Source organism: Pocillopora damicornis, chromosome 13, assembly GCF_964200805.1.
Source record: "Pocillopora damicornis chromosome 13, jaPocDami1.2, whole genome shotgun sequence".
Lineage (NCBI taxonomy): Eukaryota > Metazoa > Cnidaria > Anthozoa > Scleractinia > Pocilloporidae > Pocillopora > Pocillopora damicornis.
Genome location: NC_142682.1, coordinates 16,030,782 through 16,048,778, shown reverse-complemented (window position 1 = coordinate 16,048,778; position 17,997 = coordinate 16,030,782).

Below are 17,997 nucleotides of genomic sequence, written 5' to 3'. Positions count from 1 at the left end.
TTAGGACCTTTCTTCACTAGCGGGCGAAACTAGAATTGTTCCGACAAAATCAAAGGACAAATTTTTGTTTCGTCTGTTGCATCTGCATTAAAAACTTGAAAGCCGTCAAATACCGTTAGCGTCTTATCAGCTCACAAGATCAGCCAGCAAGGTTGCCAAAGGATCGATCCCACCTACAATTTCCAGGATTAATCCAAAGTCGTTTTAACGTTTTTGGAATCCCCAAGTTTTGCAGCAAAAGACAAATCTTGTCTTTCTAGAAAACTGATTTCAGTTCAGCTGCACGCTTGTCGTACCTTATACTTCAAATAATTGACAAGTTTATCACGGTTTTGTTTATTTAGTCGAATTTTTACCTGGGACCAATTTTATTTCTAGAGAAAGCGAACCAAAGCCTATTATAGAAAAAAATACAATTAAAACAGTTTGACACACTTTAAGCTCAGGCCATAAAACCGGGTGGAAAAACTCGATCCGTAATTTACAGTACATAACTCGCACTCGGCTTGCATGACGCACGTATTCAGCAGTTACTGTTTGTTTGGGCGGGAACCGTGCGATAAGTCGTATGCTGCCAACTCTCTATAGGCCAAAGAAGAAAGAATTCTTAATGAAATGCTGAAAATGTCTTTTTGAATTAGCTTTGTTAGTTACTTTTATTGTTTGGACTAGGAGAAGGTGGCTTTGGAAACAAGGCCTACTCACGGCTATCCTGTATCATCCTTTCAAATAACAAATGCAATGGATAGATCATATTTTTACCTTACTGTATACGCAAGGAGGCATGGATTCAGGAAAGGTCCAGCCGATGATTTTTGGCCTGTTCAAATGAAATCCGTTTCAGCCTTCCATTTTATCGCAACCAAGCCTTGTTATGGCGTTTGTGTGTTTCTTTTGATCAGTTACCGAATGGCTTCCCCTATTCCTCTCTGAGAGCTCTTTCTTTCTAAGGAGTCTGGAAACACCCGCAGGTATCCACTCCCACCTCCCTCCTTCCTGGAGGAGGCAACCGGAAGTTGTTTCAGGTTATCTTTATAAATACATGAAAATTGCCTTAAACTTGAATTAGACCTTAAAATGAGAACTCGATCAAACCTTTAACGAATTTTTACGAATAGTCTTGTTGGGCAGCGGGAACTTGGACCATTTAAAGTTTATCTGTTTAGCGTATTCTTTCAATGATTCGATCAGGGTCGCATTTTTCAGTCTACGTAGATTCCAACTGTAGATCGGCACCATGTAAAACATCTTTTGGGAAAAATAATTTCAATCTTAAGGACAATAAAAAAGATTGAAATTGTTCAGCATAAGACCAAGTATGCAGGGCTTAAAGTAAGAACCAACTCTTACATCTGTTGATGAATTGGAAGGTAATTCCTGTGCTTGACAGCTCAGCAAATGCTACCTATTCTCAAGGAGTAGTCCTGAAACACCTGAATTGCTTAGGTTTTTGTTAGAAGACGGCTTTCAACAAAACGAGGAGAAGTTTTCACCAGTCTTTCAGGTAACACAGTAAAAACAACGAAATACTACATATCCTAAGAACACAACAAACTGCATTCATTGCTTTAACAAGTAAATGTCTAGAAACTACACTCTTTTAGCTGATAAGCAATAGCAATCAAAGGAAACTTCTTTTTCAAACAGCAGTGTTCATTTTATTTGATATTTACATATACTATCGAGGGCAAATACAGCTGCTCGCTAACACTACGGAAAACCTAACACACGAAGGCTTAATTATAGTTACGGAGACATCCAGTAAGCTAATACTCAACTCCATAATAGAAACAAAGTCTACATTAAGAACAGTTTGTTCAGACCTCTTAATATCAATGCTTATAGTCGAGGAAAACTACACAAACTTTCAACTGATAAAACGCTAACGAACACTGAATACGCGTAAGCCTGTAGTTTACAGAGACATCCGGTTAGCCAAATTCAACCCTCATAACAGTAACAAAGCCTACATTTCCTACAGTTTGTTAAGACCTCTTAATATCAATGTACACAGTCGAGGATAACTATACAAACTTTCAACTGATGAAACACTACTGAAAATGAAATACGCGTAGGCGTAATAGTTACAGAGACATCTAGTAAGTTAATACTTAACTTTCACAACAGTAACAAAGCCAACATTTGGTTCAGTTTGTTAAGACCTCCTAATATCAACGTATGCTGTCGATAATAAATACAGCAACTAGTAAATACAAACTTTGATTAAAAACTACAGAACACTCAACGACCGTAAGCTTGATATAGTTGCAGAAACATCTGGTTGGCTGATACTAAACCTTCATAATTGTAACAAAGCGCACATTTGCTTCAGTTCTGATAAATCCTCCGAAAAAAAACTTATAGTACATGTATTGTAAAACATAAACGTCAATTACTCAAGTAATCTCGACCTCAGACGACAGATAATTGACAACGAGAAGAGAAAACTCTTCTTGCCGCTAGTCATACGCAACAACAACCGTTCAAATCTACAACAAAAGTGATCTTCCGTAAATTCTCTCGGTGATCTTTGGTAGAAAAAACGGTTATATCTCGAGTCCTAATGATAAGATAACCTCGTCCTAGGGTCCTCTAACTCCGTCCCTTTCTCGAGAAGGAAGAGAGAGAACCCTGGAAACGAGATCGATGGTGGGTTCCTGTCATCAACGGATATTAATCTATTTCTTGTTTCCACTTTCGGCTGATACTTGCATGCAGTAGTATAAATTGTGGTCGTAAAGTTCACTTTATAAGTGCTAAGTTGTGGTTAACTTTTCTAACGACTAACGGTTAACATTTGCCAATTTTTAAGCCAAAGGGCTTAGTAGTTTTTTCGTTTTTTAGGCCCGTCGGTATCGGCGGGTCACTGAGAAGCTTTCAAAGACTTCAAGTACGCCTTCATAACTTACTGAAACGACCCTAGTAAACGTGGTCCTGACATCTCCGAAAAACTCCCCTTCATTAACTATTCCTTCCACGAAATCCCTTGCAGCTAGATCTTTTCCAAATTTCCTTTCAGCAGTAGGAAAAATTCTTTTAAAACCATATTCACAAGCCTCTTTTACACTTTGTCCCACTACATCCTTCACAGTGGTCAATGCAGCGAACGTAAAAAGGCATAATACTCCATAGAGCAAGTTTATTACTCCTCTAACCATATCACCATCATAGAAATTCTTCGCCACTGCAGCAAAATTTAGTGCAGTTCGTAATCCAGACAGCATATGATCCGCAGCCGCTCGTAAAATAATCCAGCCAATAAACTTCAATGTATATTTAGTCCACGATTCGTTCGACATTTTTGCGGAAGTTTGCTGCGAAAAAATATGTTAGAGTCATGAATACTCTGAAATTGTGAATAAGTGGGATGAAAACCTGGATGGCTCTTGTGATGGGTTTGAGATGTCCAGCTGCATACAGGTCTTAACCAAATAGAAAACTCATGGGTCAATTAAATACAGCTGGAGGTAACACTATTTAGGATGCCATCTTTTTAGTAAAGCCAGTCATGTATCGGGTAAGCTCGGAACGCGCCTGCCTCATCAGTCATGTCATCCGCGCCTAAATTTTACGTGTTTATGTAGGGTTATTTTAAGGCAAAGAATTTACTGAGGTTTTTATTTGTACCTTATTGTTACTCATAGGAACGTAATTTCGCGAAAGCGGAGCGGGCGTACTTCGTGTAACCTCAAAGAGGTTGGGGTTTTTTGATCGCTCGAGATCTGGACGCGATCATAGCGCTCGAGCTATAAGACTGTCAAAAAGCTAAACAGACATGGCGGCTCGATGCAATCGCACCACTGTTGCTTAAAAGGTATATTCAAATGTTAAAAAAAAAATAAAACGAAACAGTTTCTATGTTAATGGCTCAGTCCTAGCCAAATCCATTTCGCATCAAATAGCTAGTTCTTGTTAAAATCTGTCAGAGGTAATCGAATATATTAAAAAAATTGAAAACTTAGAGGATATTGGCAAAACCGTTTCATCAACTTCGAGTTTTTAACGATTAAAAAGGTCAGACAGTATTATTATCTTGTGGCAAAGAATGAATACATCTCACCGAGGGGAAGTACAGATCTTGCGGTTTTTAGGCCAAAAATTGCAATATATCAGCCTGTCCTTGGTAACGCCATTAATGTAAAATTGACACCAAAAAGAGAGCCTCACTATACTATATTTACAATGATTTTCGAGACCAGTTTCTTCTTCGCAATAACTTTCTAGTAGTAGTTGTCACTGCCTGTTTATTTACGAAGTTTAGCTCGACATTTCCTGCTAAAAGTAAATTCTTGCTGCGCGTCTTTAAGGACTTGTTGGGGTGCATGTTATACAAGCTAAGTCCGCATTTTGAATTATACAATTTATTTTGCGCTTATGATTACTTATCTAAAGTTCTAAATATGTCGTAAATTTTCTTGTTAAAGCTTTTTATGCGAATCTTTACCGAACGTCTTAGTCTTGCATCTCATACGATCGAAGTTTTCTGCGAAATCAACTGACTGATCAAATTTCCAAATTTTCAAAGTTGCTGCGAAAAAATCAACTAGGTGTAAAGACCACCGTCTCCATCCCACGATGCAAAATTCATATGCCTGATTTTTCCACTTTACTAAGGTTAGAACCGTAGATTTCGTCAAACGTTGCTTCAAAATTTCTCGGTCATTTTTCACAACATTCGAGTTTCATTGAAATATATCATCTCAACAACGATGTGTTTGACTTGATTGCCTGCGTAGTCAGTTCTATCTTAGAAAGCGTTCAATATTCAACTTCATGATGGCATCGAACACCTTCTTTCAACCATCGACCTTTTTTAAAAGACCCTTATAAGGATTTCTTTGTAAAACGCTTTCTTCCCTAGAAATCTGTTGTGATTTTGTTCTATTGATTTGTCCATATGTGCATAAAAGTTAGCTAATATAGACGTGTAAGTACAAGAGATCGATCGAGTCGTTAAGAAATTAAACTCCTCCTAAATTTATAAAATTAAAGAGGAGCACGAGCCAAAATTTAAGGAGCACATTATCTTGGTTGAATATGTCTTCAAACCTCCCTAATAAATCAGCGATGCATCTTCTGCCTCAAATAAAACTACGATCGTAAGAGACATTTGCGTGCCACGCAATATATAAACAAAAATTCTCAAATTCTCAGAAATGTTATCATGCTCACCACTGATCTCCCTCTCTTTCTCTGTCTCTCTCCCCGTCTCTAGCTCTTTTTCTCTCTCTCTCTCTAAAAGAAAGTAAGTTTATGTTTTTTTTTACCTCTTCTTTTCATATACTAGTAGAGTTAAACGAGAATTTTAGATATGAAACTCGACTTGAGAAAAAAAAAGTTTCATTGTATGTCTTTGTTTCAAAGGTTCAGCTGTTCACAAGGAAAACGATATTCAAACCTATGAAAAGGAAGCTTGAAATTATCAAGCTGTCCAAAAAAGACAAACAGAATTGGTGATCAGGTTAAGTCTTAGCATTGAAGCAGAAGTCCCAAGATATCCTCAATAAATCAGCGATGCATCTTCTACTTCAAATAACAACACGATCATAAGAGACATTTGCATGCCACGCAATATATAAGTAATTAATAATTCACAGATTCTCGGAAATGTTATCGTGCTCACCCGCTCTCCCTGTCTCTAGCTCTTTTTCTCTCTCTCTCTAAAAGAAAGTAAGTTTATGTTTTTTTTACCTCTTCTTTTCATATACTAGTAGAGTTAAACGAGAATTTTAGTTCTGAAACTCGACTTGAGAGAAAAAAAAATTTTCATCGTATGTCTTTCTTTCAAAGGTTCAGCTGTTAAAAAAGCAATATTCAAACCTGTGAAAAGGAAGCTTGAAATTATCAAGCTTTCCAAAAAAGACAAACAGAATTGGTCATCAGGTTAAAACTTAGCATTTAAGCAGAAGTCCTAGGATATCCTCAATAAATCAGCAATGCATCTTCCACTTCAAATAACAACGCGATCATAAGAGACATTTGGATGCCATGCAATATGCAAATGATTAAAAGAATCCTCAAATTCTCGGAAATGTTATCGTGCTCACCACTGATCTCCCTCCCTTCCTCTGTTTCCCCCTCTATATGTATATATATATATATATATATATATATATATATATATATATATATATATATATCACTCTCTCTAGAAAAAAACAACTTTAAGTTAACTTTTTGCCCCTTTCCCGATCTATCAGTGGAAGTAAACGAAAATTAGAGATGCGAAACGCGACTTGAGAAAATAAACAGCTTGGTGTCTTAGGTAACTTAGCAAACCAAACCGAAACCTGTGGAAAGGAAGCTTGATATTATCAAGCTTTCCAAAAATAAAACGGAATTAGCGATCAATTTTAAAACACTAAGCGAGGGAATTTAGCATGTTGGCTGAAAATGTTAAGTACGTTTCGTACTTCGATTCTTTACCAAATCTATCCGCACGCACCACGAACTTGCGTCTCACAGTTTTCTGGAACGAGTAGTAATCACCAAACCGGTAACGTCATTAGAATAACCCTAATAGAATCCTCACCTTTATGCGAATCCAAGCTGATATAGTTATAACTGGGTAATTTAGTATTATCAACTGAGTTGATAACGTAAACTGGCCACCGTAAAGAGTTAGCCCTTCGTCAGAACGATTGGAGGAATTGTGGGTTGTGTGAAGGTTTATTTGCAGAAAATGGAGCTACGCTATTGGTGGGAATATGGTGACGAGAAAACAAAAATAATTTAGTGGTATGAAAAGTGCTCGATGACACCGTGGGGACTAAGAGTGTAGCCTACGTGAAGCCGTAATCTCCCCTCCCTACAAGGTGAAACGGAGGCGAGGAAATGTCGAATCGTTTTCTGTGACGTCATTTTCTTTTGCAAGAAAATGTATAATGGCTTTTTATTGATCAACTCCTTTTGCCAATTCTTTCGTCAGTTCTGATTGGCCAGAGTTGGTAATTTATTTTCAAACTAACGAACCGAACGGTGAACAAAATGCATTCATGGTCAACCTTTCAAACAACAGTGATCTATGACGAGGTTTTAAGGCAAGTTTGTGCGACTTTTCGGATAGAGACATTTCAAGAAGAACATCAAAAAGCCATAAATATGTTTTTCGAAGGTAATGATGACTCGGTTTCGTTACCAACTGGCTATGGAAAATCTTTAATATATTAAGCAGCGCCAGTGATCGATCGTCTCTCTTCTTTAGAAGAAAACCGGTCACTATATCTATTGTGCCGCCCGTTAAAGCTCTCGCAGCCGACCAGGTGCACTATCTCTATGTACTTGGGCCAAGAGGATTGTCCGCCTTCAGCCTTCGATCTCTTTACGAACGGTGCTGCGAAGCTGTTAAGACTGTGTCCGGATGCCGGACGTTTAATCACTTAAATTAAAGCTAGTTGTTTCTCGCAGCGATTCTTTTGACTGAGAAGAGAGTCGCTCTTTCTTCACGCTCGGAGCTCTTAAGAGACTCTATGGCAATCGATCCAACTTTTTTCGTCGACCGTGGCACTTTTTGCAAATGCAAACAGAAACCGCGAGGATTTCGTAAGCGCGATGCTAATCGAACATCGTCCTCTTCTCACTCTGAATTTTTTCCAATATCCTTAAAGCAAAATGTATATTTGAAATCGGACGCTGATTTGCAAATTTACCCGAAAAATGGAAAATAAATTCGCTACAGTGTTGTTGTTTATCTCGATAACCTTCACGCTAAAACGTGCCACTTCGCAAAAAAATATAATCAAACGGCATTTTTCATAAATTAGAGTGGCGGCACGCAACACGTTCAGAGTCAGGTTTGCGTAGAAATTCCCTCGCTTCTGTTTCACCTTAAGCTTGCGGGGGGGGGGGGGGGGAGGGTACGGCTACACGTAAGCTACTAAGAGTGCCGATTTAAAAGATAAATTTTTGTTCTTAAGTTTTGCAGAGCTTTCCGAACTGCCTAGTTGTAGGGAAAGGCTGCAAATTGCCATATGCTCCTTAGAATTATTAACGATATTAAAGTGTCTAGCGTCTGGTTTGGATGCGTCCTTGTCATTTCTTTCTACGTCGCGAAGGTGTTCTCGGAATCAGTCACCTAGTCGTCTTCCTATTTCACCAATGTATAACTTTATGCAATAAGTTCAAGTTATGCATTAAATGACATTTGCGGAGGTGCACGTGAATTGATCCCTGGTTAGGCAGCGGTTGCTTGGAGTTTGCAACGCTTCGATCAGGCTCGCATTTTTTTCAGTCTCTTAAGACTTCAACTGTAGGTCGGCGCTATGTTAGACCTTTGTGGCGGGGTAAACTAATTTTACTCCTGAGGAAGATTTCAGAAAACAGTTTTGCAAAAGTCTTAAAATCCAAGGCGGAAATGAGAGCCAACTCTTAAATCTGTGAGTTACTTGGGTATGTAGTTTAAAGCTGTGCCTGACGGTTCGGCAAATATCACCTCAAAAATATTGCAAGTTTTTCCTTGGGAGTTGTTCGGAAAACAACTGACTTTGTCAGGAGTCGTCGAGTTTGTTGCCTTACTTTAAAATAACATAACCAAAAGACTTCCTCTAGAACACACAAAAAGTGCAGATATTATTTTAACGAGTTAATCTCTAAATGCTCTACAATTTCAGCTGATAAGCAAAAGAACAACTTTTAAAACACTTCGGAACACTGAATACGCGTAAGCTTGAAAGTTACAGAAACATCTGGTCGGCCAGTATTCATCCCTCATAACAGTAACAAAGCCTACATTTGGCACAGTTTGTTAAGACCTCTCAATACCAATGTACACAGTCGTGGATAACTATATAAACTTTCAACTGGTAAAACACTACAGATCACTGAAAACGCGCAGGCTTGTGGTTTACAGAGACATCCGGTTAGCCTACACTCAACCTTCATAACAGTAAGAAAGCCTACATTTGGTTCAGTTTGTTAAGACCTTCTAATATCAATGTATAATGTCGAGAACAAATACAACGGCTATCAAATACAAACTTTGATAAAACACTACAGAACACTAAACAACCGTAAGCTTAATAGTTAGAGAAACATCTGGTTGACCAATATTCAACCTTCATAATTGTAACAAAGCGCACATTTACTTCAGTTCTGATAAAGTCCTCCGAAAAAAAACTTGTAGTACATATATTGTAAAACATAAACGTCAAGAACTCAAGCCGTGAATCTCGACCTCAGACGGCGGATAACTGACAACGAGACTGAGAGAAAGCCCTGCTTGCTGCTAGTCATGCCCAGCAAGGGGCAAGATCCTCAATAACGATTGTGGAGGGTCTCAATGGGGTGGTTGCTTTTACGACTAACGGTTAAAATTTTAACCATTTTACGGGCAACGGTTAATTTGACGCTTTAGAAAATGACAGATCGCAGTTAGGAAAAATTGTTATGGTTTACTTTTCTTGCGAGTAGCAGCTGAAATATGGCAATTTTTACGCTAAGGGACTAAGCATGTTTTTTCGTTTTCCAGCTACCGTCGAGAATAATGGGTTATTGAGAAGCTTTCGACAACGAGTACACCTACGCCTTCAGAAGTCACTAAAACCGCGACTTTTCTCATTCTGGTAAACGTGGTCATATCTCCGGAAAACACCTCTTCAACTGCCAAATTCCTTGCAACTAGATCGTTTCCAACTTCATTGGTCGCTCTCCTTTCAGTTGTCGGCGTAATCATTTCAGCAACATAAGCCACAGCCTCTTTTATAGCTTGTTTCGTTAGATCCTCTACTATATCCGCTACAGCGGTCAATGCAGTAACAGTAACAAGGCCTAAAACTCCTAAGAGTAAGTTTATTACTCCTCTCACGATATCACCATTTTTGAAATTCTTCACCACTGCAGCGAAATCTAGTGCAGTTCGTAATCCAGAAAGCAGGTGATTTGCTGCTGCTCTTAAAGCAATCCAGAAAATAAAATCTATCGTGGATGCAATCCACGATTTCTTCGACATTTTTGCGGAAGGTTGCTGCGAAAAAATATATAAGGTAAAGAGTCATGAATACTCGGGAATAGGAATGGTTAAGTCACTAAATGGGATGAAAAACTAGATAGCTCTTGAGGTGGGTTTGAGATGTTCTCTGAGCTGTCTACAGGTCTTAACCAAATAGAAAACTCATGGGTCAGTTAAATTCTGGAGGTAACACTTGACAAGATGTTATCTTTTAGTAAAGCCAGTCATTTATCGAGGTAGGCCCGGAACGCACCTGCCTCATCAGTCATACCATCCGCGCCTGCATGGATATCACGTGTTAATGTTGGGTCATTGTAGTGCAAGTAATTTACTGAGGTTTTATGTGTACCTTATTGTTAGTCATGGGAACGTAATTTCATGAAAATGGAACGGGCGTATTTTGTGGAACCTCAAGGAGGCTCCATAGGGTTTTGATTGCTCAAGATCTGGACGCGATCGTAGCGCTCGAGCTTCAACTGAATGTCAACAAGCAAAACAAACACGGAGGCTCGATGCGATCGCACGATTGTTATGGAAAAGGTGTATTTAAATGTTTTAAAAAAACATTATAAAACAATACAGTTTTTGTATAATTGGTTCAGTCCTAGCCACATACAATTCGCATCAAATAGCTTGTTTTTGTTAAAATCTGTCAGAGCTAATCGAATATATTCACAAAAATAAAAACTTAGAGAATATTGACAAAACCGTCTGATCAACCTTGAGTTTTTAACGTTTTTAAAAGGTCAAGCAATATTATTATCTTATAGCAAAGAATGAAGACATTTCACCCAGCGAAGCTAAGATCTCAAGGTATTTAGGCCAAAATTTGAAATATATCTGCCTGTTATTGGTAACGTCATTTATTAAGTATTGACACCTAAAAGAAAGCCTTATATACTATATTTACAATGATTTTCGAGACCAGTCTTTTTCTTCGCAATTTCTTTCTTCCAGTGGCTGTCACTGCATATTTATTTCTGAACTTTAACTCGAAATTTCCTGCTAAAAGTAAATTCTTGTTCTGCGCTTTTTGGGGACTTGTTGGGGTGAATGATACACAAGCGAAGTCCGCATTTTGAATTATAAATTTTCTTGTTAAAGCTTTTTATGCGAATCTTCACCAAACGTCATAGTCTTGCATCTCATGCGATCGAAATTCTCTGCGAAATCGATTGACCAATCAAATTTCCAAATTTTCAAATTTTCTCCAAAAAATCAAACAGGTGTAAAGACCACCGTAAAGACCATATTGTGTTGTGTCGATTTGCCTATACAGTGCAAGAGTTAACTTATATAGACGTATCAGTACAAGAGATCGATCGAGTCGTCAAGAAATTAAACTTCAAGAGCACAAGCCAATATTTAAGGAGCACACTATCTTGGTAGAATATGTCTTGAAACCTTCTTAATACTTCTGCTTCAAATAAAACTACGATCGTAAGATACATTTGCACGCCATGTAATATATAATCAATTAAAAACTTTCAAATTCTCGGAAATGTTATCGTGCTCACCACTGATCTCCTTTTCTTCCCCTGTCTCTCGTTCTGTGTGTGTCTCTCCCTAAAAGAAAACAAGTTTAAGTTAGCTTTTTACCTCTTCCTTGATATGAGGAGTTAAACGAAAATTATAGATATGAAACTCGACTTGAGAAAGAAAAAACAATGGTTCGTTGTATGTCTTTGTTTCAAAGGTTCAGTAGTTAACTAGGAAAACGACACTGAAACCTGAGAAAAGGAAGCTTGAAATTATTTAGCTTTCCGAAAAAACAGAAACAGAATTGGTGATCAGGTCAAGTCTTAGCATTTAAGCAGAAGTCCTAGGATATCCTCGATAAATCAGCGATGCATCTTCTGTTTCAAAAATAGCACGATCGTAAGAGACATTTGCATGCCATACAATATATAAGTAATTAATAATTCTCAAATTCTCGGAAATGTTATCGTGCTCACTTCTAATCTCCCTTTCTCTCTATTTCTGTCTGTCTGTCTCTCTCACTCGAAAAAAAAAACAACTTTATGTTAACATTTTACCCCTTTCTCGATCTATCAGTGAAATTTAACGAAAATTAGAGATGCGAAACGCAACTTGAGAAAATAAACAGCTTTGTGTCTTAGGTTTCTTGGAAAATCAAACTGAAACCTGTGGAAAGGACCCTTGACATCTTAAAGCTTTCCAAAAAATAATACGGAATTGGCGATCAATTTAAAAACACTAAGCAAGGCAATTTAGCATGTTGGCTGAAAATGTTGAGTACGTTTCGTACTTCGATTCTTTGCCAAATCCATCCGCACGCACCACGAACTTGCGTCTCGTCTCTGGAACGAGTAGCAATCACCAAACCGGTAACGTCATTAGAATAACCCCAATAGAATCCTCACCTTTATGCGAATCCAAGCTGATATGGTTATAACGAATAATTTAGTATTATAAACTGAGTTGATAACGTAAACTGGCCACCGTAAAGAGTTAGCCCTTCGTCAGAACGATTGGAGGAATTGTGGGTTGTGTGTGGGTTTATATGCTTCAAATGAAGCTGCACTATTGGTGGGAATATGGTGACGAGAAAACAAGAATAAATCACTTGGATGTAAAGCGCTCGTTGACATAGTGGAGACTAAGGGTGCCAATTTGAAAAAAAAATTTTTGTTCTTGAGCTTTGCGGCTTTTCGAACTGCCTAGATGTAAGGAAAGGTTGCAAACAGCCATATGCCGCTTAGCATGATTAGGGAAATTAAAGTGTCTAGCGACTGGTTTGGATGCGTCCTTGTCATTTCTTTCTAGTCGCGAAAGTGTTCTCGGAATCGGTCGCCAGTCGTCTTCCTGTTTCACCAATGTACAACTTTTTGCAATAAGCGCAAGTTATGCAGTTGATGCATGACATTGGCGGAGGTGCGCGTGAAGCGATCAGCGATCTTTATGGTTGTTTTGGGTCCCGAAGTTTTCTCTACGTTATGAATGAAAGGACAAGTTTTGCATCGTAAGCGAGCGTATTTGAAAGTGCCCAACAAATTGATCGAAAGTCAGCACTACAAACGGCGGAGAAGGATAATAATGATCGCATTCCATTTACTCCAGCATTTCACCTTCACAACTACGCAGTTAAATCCAATATTCTTAAAAACTTTAAATTACTTAATTCAGGACGATTCAGAGACTGTTACTATCTTTTCGTAACCTGCACTAATTTCAATCAAACGTGACAAAAGCATGGCATGAAAAAAATTTACTCAACGCTTGCCGAAAATGGCGAAAAGTGAATCAGCCCCCAGCCTCGAACAAACACCCACCCTTAAGATCCAAAAATTTGATGAGCACCCAGGACATTTATTTAAATAAATACGGTATTCAGTATCAAATGACCATATCACTACCATGGAATCCACAGCATATTGGATTGGTCGTATCAAGGTTTGATCTTATACTTCTAAATGAAATGTTATTCTAAGTTTTGTATCTGGAGCAGTGAGACATTCTGATTGGAAATTTTTAAGAAATGTTCTCTAAATTAACTCCGACAAAAGTAACTGTGAGTTCTGTGGGTGTGGTTTTGGGATTATGCTGACGTTGTCTCCGTTGCTTAAAGAAAGGTTTTATTCTTTGTTACAATAAAGTTCGGATATAACGCGCGCTGTCATTGGTTGCAAGAGCGTGCTCTATGAGAGTAAAGAGCATAGAGCTGAGCTGAAGCTGTCACGCCATCTGCCAAATTGTACTATGTCCTACCTTTTCCGGGACTTCTCTTTAGCCTTTTTTCGTTGATTGAAAGTGAAATTTCGGAACAAGCGAGCCGGCAAGTAGCAACAGGAGAACCAAACAAAGGTTTGTAAACATGCCAGGCACCGTAATTTACGTAATGATGACGTGAGCGGAGACGAAAATCCTCAAAAAGAAAATGAAATGGACAGTCCGATCGAGTTTGGAAAGTTTTCACGCTCAGTTAGATCGCAAGCTTACGTACGGTAATAAAAATCAAACACAGCTAACACTCGTAAAGTATATAAAGTGTCGTGTTAAAAAAAAAAAACAGAGCAAAACAGGAATGGTGAAAAATATAGCCAAACTGGCATAACTTTTAAAATTCATACTAATCATGATGGTGTCAGAGCGACTGCGATCATGCTGAGGTCCATTGCGGCTGGATCATCATAGCGATCTCTGGTCATCAGAGTGAAGCAAGCCTCAGAACTGGCATCGGCCGCCCTTCGAGTGAAAAACAAGGAGCTTGTTCTGATGTCCTTTCCGATGCGTTGAGTGGGAGGCCACGACAGTCACTGCAGACCGAGTTTTACGGCGCTGTCATACCGAGCAATCTTCATGTTCCGGTGACTTATTTTATCAAGTATTAAATGCCAATGATTGGTAGGAAATTTAAGTTTGCTACTGCCTGGATTGAATTTTCAAACATTTAGTCCTTAAAATTGCTAGAGTGTGTCAAAATGGTAGTAATAATTTTATATTATTCTTTTCTGCCCCCTTAAATGTAGTGTGGTGTTACTTACACGATGGAATACTTATTACTCAATATATCTTAGTTACAATAAGGGTAGTGGGGTTAATGACATACAAAAACCCCACAAGAGTCTTAGTACACCTAAACTTTGCCTTAAAACTATGAAGCAGTTTTTAATCAGAGTGGAAACTTCCTCCGTTCAAGTTTAGCACATTAAACTTTGTTGGGCCTCTGCGCTTTTACACTTGAAAGTTAATACCTGGTGCTAATGTAACGGCATATCAGCCTTGACAATACACAGTTGGCTTTTAAGCAGGCAAAGACGAAGACGTACCTGCTCCCACCCTCCTCCCCTTCCCCTCCCCTCCTGGAGGTAATTAGCATTTGTTTCAGACTACCTTTAAAAGTATACGAAAATTACCTTGAAACTGAATTAAACTTTAAAATGGAAATTCCATTAGGCTTTCTGTGCACAATGATTATTTTACGAATATTCTGGTTGGGCAGCAGTGACTTGGAGTTTGCAACGCTTCGATCAGACTCGCAATGTTTCCGGTCCCCGAAGGCTTCAACATGTACAGGAGATCGGCGGTATGTTGGACACTTTTTGGGTGAAGTAATTTCACTCTTGAGGAAGATTTCAGAAAATGGTTCTGCAAAAGTCTAAGAATCCAAGGCTGAAACAAGAGTCAACTCTTAAATTTGTGAGTTACTTGGGTATGTAGTTTACAGCTGTACTTGACGCTTTGGCAAACAGCACCACAAAATTGCGAGTTTTTCTCAGGGAGTTGTTCAGAAAAAAACTTAAGTTGTCAGGAATCGTCGAGTTTGTTGCCTTGCTTTAAAATATCATAACGTAATTTGGCATGTTGGCTGAAAATGTTCAGCGCGTGTTGTATTTCGATTCTTTACCAAATCTTTACGCTCGCACTACGAATTTGCGTTTCACAGTTCTCTGGAACGAGTAGCAATCGCCAAACCGGTAATGTCATTAAAGCAACCTTAAAGGAATCCTTACCTTCGAATCCGGGCTGATGAAGTTGTAACAGGGCAAATTAGTATTATCTACTGAGTTGATAACGTAAATTGGCCACCGTAGAGTTTAAAAGCTGACGTTTCGAACGTTAGCCCTTCGTCCAAGCGATTGGAGGAATTTTGGGATGTGTGTGGGTTAATATGCAGAGCGACGCAATTGTGGGAGTATGGTGACGAGAAAACGAGAATAAATTAGTTGAATGAAGAGCGCTCTTTGATACCGTGGGGACTAAGAGTGCCGATTTGAAAGATAAATTTTTTGTTCTAGAGTTTTGCAGCTTTCCGAACTGCCTGGATGAAGGGAAAGGCTGCAAATTCCCATATACTGCTTAAAATGATTAGGGAGATTAAAGTGTCTAGCGACTGGTTTGGATGCGTTCTTGTCATTTCTTTCTGCGAAGATGTCCTTGGAATCGATCACTTAGTCGTCTTCCTGTTTCATCAATATATAACTTTTTGCAGTAGGTGCAAGTTATGCAGTAGATGCATAACATATAAACCCACAAACATCTCAAAATTCCTCTAATCGCTCTAACGAAGGGCTAACGCTCGAAACGTCAGCTTTTTAACTCTTTACGGTGACCAATTTACGTTATCAACTCAGTTGATAATACTAAATTACCCTCTTATATTCTCCCACCTACGTGGCACCACAGTTTCTTTAAAACTTACCCCCTTATTGACATAGTTATAACACGGAAATAGGAATCGTCCTTACTTCACCTTCTACTAAAAACTGCGTCAGAGGAAACACGTGATTTAGTCCCTTTTGTTGTTATGTTTGGCCGAGTTTGGCTCGACTACCAACCGCAGATCTGAAAAAGAGCCCGCGTTTCTTTCTCTGGAGCGGGAGCATTCGAAGCTACGGTTGGGTGGGCGCTCTCGAATTTGGGCAAACAAAAAGCGAACAAAAACGGCTGATTCAGAAATTCTGAAGAAGTGTTTTAAACTTATCAAATTAGTTTTTATAAAAGGGCTATTGGATCGGTTGAAAAGACTTTGGGAATATGTTCTCTTCGTCCCTGTTAGATCTCTCTGGCTTCGAACACATTTTTGTGGTTACTGCCTTCTCCAGGAGGCGAAGCCACATATACCGTCGAGATGACTGAGTGAGTGATAGTAGCAATAGAATTCCGATCTTGACCCAATTTTGACCCATGATTTCCCGGTGCTACTTGTTGTTTCATTTGGAGTATCTTAGGAGTTCGACATTCGCTCTCGATGCATAGTTAAGTTCTCTCCTTTTGTGATCTCCGGGCTATAGCCACTAACACATGTTATCATCCTTGATCTTATTGTGGCTACTGCCTGGTATACAATAGGAGACGCAGCCATTATGTTACGGGAATGACTCACGGTGAGTGAGTGAGTGAGTGATGATAAGTAACAACGGAATTCCGATCTTGACCCAAATCTGACCCAATATTTCCCGGTGCTTCTTCTTCTTCTTCTTCTTCTTTTTTGGGGGGGGGGAGGGGGAGGGGGGGGCGATATCTTGTTGGTTCGACATTCTCAACCGATACACATTTCAGTTCTTTCCTTGAGAAGGAGCCCACGGGCTCCTGCGTTGGGTGATTTTAGGCTTACAGCCTACTGGCGCGTCATGTTTTCAGCTCTTTCCACGACAATACAGAAGACAGTAGAAGATGATAAACATCTCAAATCATTTCAAGATTGCGTGCGATTGAAAAAAAAAATTTCCTTGCAGAAATATCTTAATAGGTGTGATCGGCGCACCATGAAACCGATATGAAATTTTTTTTCTTTGAAGGGAAAGTATTTCACTATTTGCCGTTTAAATAAGCGAATTATTTAGATTCGAAGTTTTCATCTTTTTAATTCTTCCCGTGACACTAACAGAGACGATGAAAATCTCAAAATTATTTCATGGTAGTATTTACCGACACGTAATTTAAATCAACACTTTTCCTTGCAAAATTTTGTTAATAGATGTGATTTGCACATCTTGGAAGCCTCGAGGATATTGTCTTCTTTGAAAAGAGAAATTTTTTACTGGAACGGCGGAATATTGAGGAATGCCTTATTGTGTGAAACAAAAGTCTCAAGGAACTGAAATTGCGATAAAATAGGGACTCTTTTTTTTCACAATTAACAGGCGAAATTAAAATAAACATGGGTATCATTGTTAGAGCCCAGAGGATAGGGGAACCATGAGGCTTTCGAGCTAGCCTCTTAAATTATCATTACATTATTATTGTTATCATTATTATCGTTGATATAATTCTTTGTTATCATTCAATTATTGGTTGAATGTCAATCAGTCAATACGTTCTTGAATCATCTTTCTCCTGTGGAACAGGGTTCTCATAAATATGTGGGATGCGGCAGTGAGAATACACATCTTCTGCAATATTACCTTCTAGTGTCATTATGAAACCTTCATTTGTGTTCAGTGCCATATAGCTTGCGCTATATTAGTAGCCACATGCAGTTTCAGACTGGCCATTTTTCATATTCCCTAAGAGTGATATGACCGATGCCAGTTATTTTTGTAGGTATCTCGAACCCAGACCTTCCGGGGTAAGATTTAGTTAGTTTA